Consider the following 6,000-nt stretch of genomic DNA (forward strand, 5'->3'; position numbering starts at 1 on the left):
GAGCCCCGCCGTACGCCCTACTGCACGTGTTTGTAATGTGAGGCTTGAAAATCTGCAAAAAGGAAATGTTACTCAGGTGAAATTGGTTTCAGATTGTGCGAAGAGCAGTGAGACAGATGGGATGCATTCTTCAAAACTTTAGCGACTTAAAACTTTCCAAACGTGAAGTCGTATAAATAGAGTTCTCCAGCGATAAAGAAATCTTGCACTTGGATGTGGCTGTGGTATCTGATGAGTTGTGTCTCCCATTTCAGTATGGTACAGGATATTGTGTCTGTTTGGTCCATTGTCATAGGGGTGCTATTGGACCCAAGTACTGTACATTTATCACAGATCCCCCTAACCCCCTCACCCCACAAACATACCTGTCATGGTTCTGATTTGTGGTGTTCTGCTCTCCTGCAGAGTCAATGCTCTGTTGTTGTATTGTGCTCCTGTAGATGGGTTGTTTCCTGGACTCAGGTCCTGCGTTGGTGCTGGGAGGGGTCTGTTCACAGGAGCCTCGTTCTGGGTGATTGCTCTGCTTCATTAGGGAGCAACGTCACCCGGTTCCTGTTCTGCAGCAAGTGCTTGTAGCTCCCGTAAGTGTACTGTTCAGATCTTGTCTCTCGACCCTGGACCTTAGTTACCCTTCTCTGCCTTTGCCCCTGACTCTGATGTTACCCCCTGGCTTCTGATCTCCGGCTCATATCCTGACCTCAGCTCTTCTTTTTCCTTGTGTTCCATATGGGACTTCCTGGCTCCTGACTTCCGGCTCGTACCCTGACCTCGGCTCCACTTTCTCCCTGTGTTCCATACGTGACCTCCTGGCTCCTGACCCCCTGGCATATTGACTACTCCTCAACTAGTTGTATCTAGTGACACCTAGTGATTGAGCATCAGAATACCTACCTGTGCCATTAAAGGCTGCTTTACACGAGTCGATCTATTGTGCAATGCATCGTTGGGGTCACGGTTTTCGTGACGCACTTCCGCCGTTCGTAATGACGTCTTTGCATGTGTCACCTCTGTGCGATTCCAAACAATCACTAATCGTTAAAAATGGTCAACGTGTACTCAACGTTTATTTCCATAATATCGTGTATTTTTGGCTTTCAGAACGACACATTGATAAGTGTGACTCCCTTTCATCGTCCTTCTTCGTCGTTTTTGAAACGTCATCAGCGTCCAGGGCGTAGTTGCTATTTTAAATAGACACGCCTAATATGTTGTGATTGGATGTCGCTGATGCGTTTTGATGTGCTAATCATGAAATAAAAGCCGGAGCTAGTGTTCTGAATTTCGTTCATTCTGGGTAGCCTTGGCTCAGTGTGTATAATAGTACAGTGTTACTTATTTGTTTCTGTTTTTTTCGGGATACCTCTGCTTGTGTTCTTTTGCAACTGTATTTGTGGTCTGTTTTATTTTAGCCCATTATTTTTTATTTTTTTTTGTAAAACAACATAAAATGTTAATATCAATTGAATAAATAAAGGTAAAAAACTTTGATTAAAAAATTTACAAAAACAAGGAAAAAATATTTCCAAACCAAGATATTATTTGAACAATATTAAAACCTAACATTAAAAAAAACAACTCAAAAAAAAACAAAAGAAAAAAAAAATAAAACCTTTGATTCAAGACAAACAAAATTCTTCAAGAGAAGGATGCCAGGAAAAAATGTTCGCAGATACAAGGGAAAAAAGAGACAACAAGGACGGACGCACGAGAGATGATTTATATTAAAGCCAACCAATCAGCCAAAGAATAAAGACAGGAGTGTGCTGGAAAACAAGATTCTGGGCGTGATAGATTATAGACAACGTCACAGAGGGGTGTATAGTTTACATAAAAACGCCCCTACGAAAGACAGATTGACTAAAACAAAACATGTGAGAAGGCTTTGGCACGGCCGCCATGGACAATCAATACATCGCTGATCACTATTGGGTCGTTGATTAAAACAAAACGTGTGACGCATAGACAACAACCTATGTGTGATCAAACAAAAAAAAAGAGACATGGGCGTGACGCATTGGATAAAAAAAATCGCACGATCGATCGTCTCGTGTAAAGCAGGCTTAATACTGGTGCCTTTGGGCCATGGTGACCCTACCGCCACTGCACCATCTTTCCCTTGACACAACACACAATTCTAAACGCCGACAGTGTCATTTTTTGGTAGGTCACATTAGTGGCTTACAGCTTCCTTGTCCCTGTAGCTTTGGTGCACTCAACTCATTCTCCCTGATGTAGCCCCTCAAGGTGTTTGGGTATGTTAGGCAACTTCAATGACTTCCAGTGCATCTTGCTTGGAGGTCCGCACTTCTCCTGCCCAGATGAAGCTGTGACTCTTCTTCTGATTAAACCATAGGACCACACATGCAGCAATATGCATTGAATGACTTGTATGCCTAGATCATTTTTTTCCATGAATGACTTCTGATTCATGAGAATCCAAAGACTTTTTACTCTGAATCTTTCTCCTCTCTTTGGGCAAGCATTTGTTTCAGTGACAGCCGTTATAATCTGGGGGAGCCCAATGGATGATAAGTGTGAACATCTTCCAGATTATACTGCGAAAGGCTCTACTGGCAACATAATCTCACTGTGACCCTTATAAATTGACCCTAAGTGGAGGGAAACCAGCCCCTAAATGCGTTGGGTAATATTCAAGGATGCATGCCAACAGTGATATTGCATATAGACTCCACTCAGAGTTTCAGACGTAGGCCTCGGTTCCACTTGTGCAGAGCTTTCGATGCATCCAAAGCGATATGCTAATGCCCTCTGCTGCGAATGTGAGCCGAGGGTCATGCGACTTTTATCCGATCAGATCAGATCACAGCTGAAGCGGGAGAGAACACTTTCTCCGCGGCCTGTCTTTGCGTATATCGCACTGCGATCGGATGACATGCGAGTTCAGTGCAATGTTTCACACACTCTCATAGACTTGTATGGGTGTGCGTGATCCAAGACTCGCTGCCAAACGCAGCATGCTGCTATTCATTTCTCATGCTGACAGTTTTGCACTAGAGAGCAATCCGATGTTTTATCAGATTGCACTCATGCGTGCAAAACGCAAGATGAACCGAGGCCTTACATGTACACTTATGCCCAACCCATCCATACCTGGAGAAGCTAATGTAGTGCCCCTAAGACTGGTCGCTACTAGAGATGAGCGATGTTCGAGGTTCGACAATTTCATGTTCGAGTGATTTTGGGGGGTGTTTGAGACGTTCGACGAACTCGAGCTTTTTGCTAAAAGCTCGACAGTTCGAGTTACGTTCGAGAACGGTTTGAGCACCATTAGCGTGGCTTTTCACAGTAAGGCTATGTGCAGTTGCTATCTGCATGCTTCCTGTGTCCCCAGCACAATCCCTCTCTCTTTCCTACTCACTGATCACGGGCGTCTCGCTGCACGGCTGTCACAAATCTCCAGCGGCATTTCCTCTTTTGAAAATGGCTGCCGCTTCATTATTCAATCAGGTATTCCGTGCCTTCCCCGCCCACCGACGCCCATAATTGGTTGCAGTCAGACATGCCCCCACGATGAGTGACAGCTGTCTCACTGCAACCAATCACAGCCACCGGCGGGCGGCTGTATATCGTGCAGTAAAATAAATAAATAATAAAAAATAAAAAAAAATGCGGTTCCGCCCATATTTGATACCAGCCAGGATAAAGCCACACGGCTGGAGGCTGGTATTGTCAGGATGGGGAGCGCCACGTTATCGGGAGCCCACCACCCTAACAATATCTCCCAGCAGCCGCCCGCAATTGCCGTATCCATTAGATGTGGCAGTCCCGGGACTCTACCCAGCTCATCCCGAATTGCCCTGGTGCGGTGGCAATCGGGGTAATAATGAGTTAATCATGCCAGGCGTCTCCCCGAGATACCTTCCATGATCAACCTGAAAGTGAAAGTAAAGAAACACACACAATGAAAAATCCTTTATTTGGAAAAAAAGACAAAAAAACCCTTCATTTACCTCTTTATTAATCCCAAAACAACAATCCAGGTCCGAAGTAATCCACACGACACTGTCAGCTCTGCTACATGAAGATGACAGGGAGTGCTCTGTGTCCTCTCCACGTAGCACCTGAACTAAACTGCGCTGTAATCTGAGACTTCAGTCTGCAATACAGAAATCAAGATTACCAAATCTGCCTATGTTTTTCATTAGAGCCAGTAGCTCAATGGTTAGAGTGCTCACCTCAGAAGCATTAGTTCACGAGTTCTTGTCACATCCGTCCCGATAAAAAATTTTAAATTTATTTTAAATTAGAATTATTTATTTATAATTATAATTTAATTTAATTATGCACTGAGGGGAGGAGCCGGACATCAGCTGTGAGCCACACCTCTAAAATCGGAGCAGTTCACGGAATGAGGCTGCATTGCTCTCTCTCTCTTTTTCTCTCTCTCTCTTTTTCTCAGTCTCTCTTTTTCCCTCTGTCTCTACTCTCTCTCTCCTCTCTCTTTCCTCTCTCTGTCTCCTCTCTCTCTTCTCTCTCTCTCTCTCTCTCAGTCTCTCTGTCTCTTTCTCTCTCTCTTTGTCTCTCTCTTTTTCTCTGTCTTTTTCTCAGTCTCTCTTTTTCTCTTTTTCCCTCTCTCTCTCTCCTGTCTTTCTTTTCTCTCTTCTCTCTCTCTCTCTTTCTCTCTCCTCTCTCTCTTCTCTCTCTCTCAGTCTCTCTCTGTGTCTCTCTCAGTCTCTCCCTCTCAGTCTCTCTCTCTCTTTCAAATTCAAATTCAAATATGCTTTATTGGCAGGACCAAAATACAATTAGTGTTGCCAAAGCAAGCGAAATACAGTAAGTGGGGTGGGAGGGGTCAGGGTTATGGGGAGTTGGGGGCACAATTTGGGCTCTGAAAGTCCATTTAGGGGCCTTATGTTCCCCTCAGCTTATGACATGTGGTGACATATTGGGCGGCGATCTCCACCATTGATTCCTCTTCCCCCAGTAGGAAGCGGAGTTTCATCTCCTCGTCTATGGATGGAAAGTCCGGGGTATGGGTGGTAAATTTCTGGAAGTGGGAGGCCCTCACTGCTGAGTATTTGTCACAGTGCAGCAGGAAGTGCGCCTCGTCCTCCAGAGCCCCCTGCTGACAGTGCTGGCACAGTCTGTTCTCCCGCGGCTTGTATGTCTGTCGGTGGTGCCCTGTTTCCACCTCTAGGCTGTGGGCACTCAGTCTGTACAGGCTCAGGGTCTGCCTGTCTTTGGGGTGGCGTAACCTTTCCAGATATGGGGCCAGAGTGTAGTCCCTCCGCAGTGACCGGTAGATGGTGAGTTTCTGGGAGTTCTCTAATTCACTCTTCCAGTCCTCCAGTCCAGTCCTTCCTTTCTCTCTCTCTTTGTCTCTCTCAGTCTCAGTCTCTCTCTCTCTCTCTTTTTCTCTCTCTCTCTCTTTTTCTCAGTCTCTCTTTTTCTCTTTTTCCCTCTCTCTCTCCTCTCTCTCTTTTCTCTCTTCTCTCTCCTCTGTCTTTCTCTCTCTCTCTCTCGCTCAGTCTCTCTCAGTCTCTCTCTCAGTCTCTCTTTCTCTTTTCGTCTCTCTCAGTCTCTCTCTCTTTTTCTCTCTCACGTTTTCTCAGTCTCTATTTTTCTCTTTTTCCCTCTATCTCCTCTCTCTCTTTTCTCTTTTCTCTCTCCTCTCTCTTTTCTCTCTCTCGCTCAGTCTCTCTCTCAGTCTCTCTCTCAGTCTCTCTCTCTCTTTGTCTCTCTCAGTCTCTCAGTCTCAGCCTCTCTCTCGTTTTCTCTCTCTCCTTTTCTCAGTCTCTATTTTTCTCTTTTTCCCTCTCTCTCTTCTCTCTCTCTCTTCTCTATCTCCTGTATCTCTCTTCTCTCTCTCCTCTCTCTCCTCTCTATCTCTTCTCTCTCCTCTCTCTCTTCTCTCTCCTCTCTCTCCCTCTCTCTCTTTTCGCTCTCTTTTTTCTCTCTCTCTTCTCTCTCTTTTTTCTCTTTCTTCTTTCTCTCTCTCTCTCAGACCTGGCGATGATCAGCTGATGGACTGAAAGCTTG

Source organism: Anomaloglossus baeobatrachus, chromosome 1, assembly GCF_048569485.1.
Source record: "Anomaloglossus baeobatrachus isolate aAnoBae1 chromosome 1, aAnoBae1.hap1, whole genome shotgun sequence".
In the NCBI taxonomy this organism is placed as follows: Eukaryota; Metazoa; Chordata; class Amphibia; order Anura; family Aromobatidae; genus Anomaloglossus; species Anomaloglossus baeobatrachus.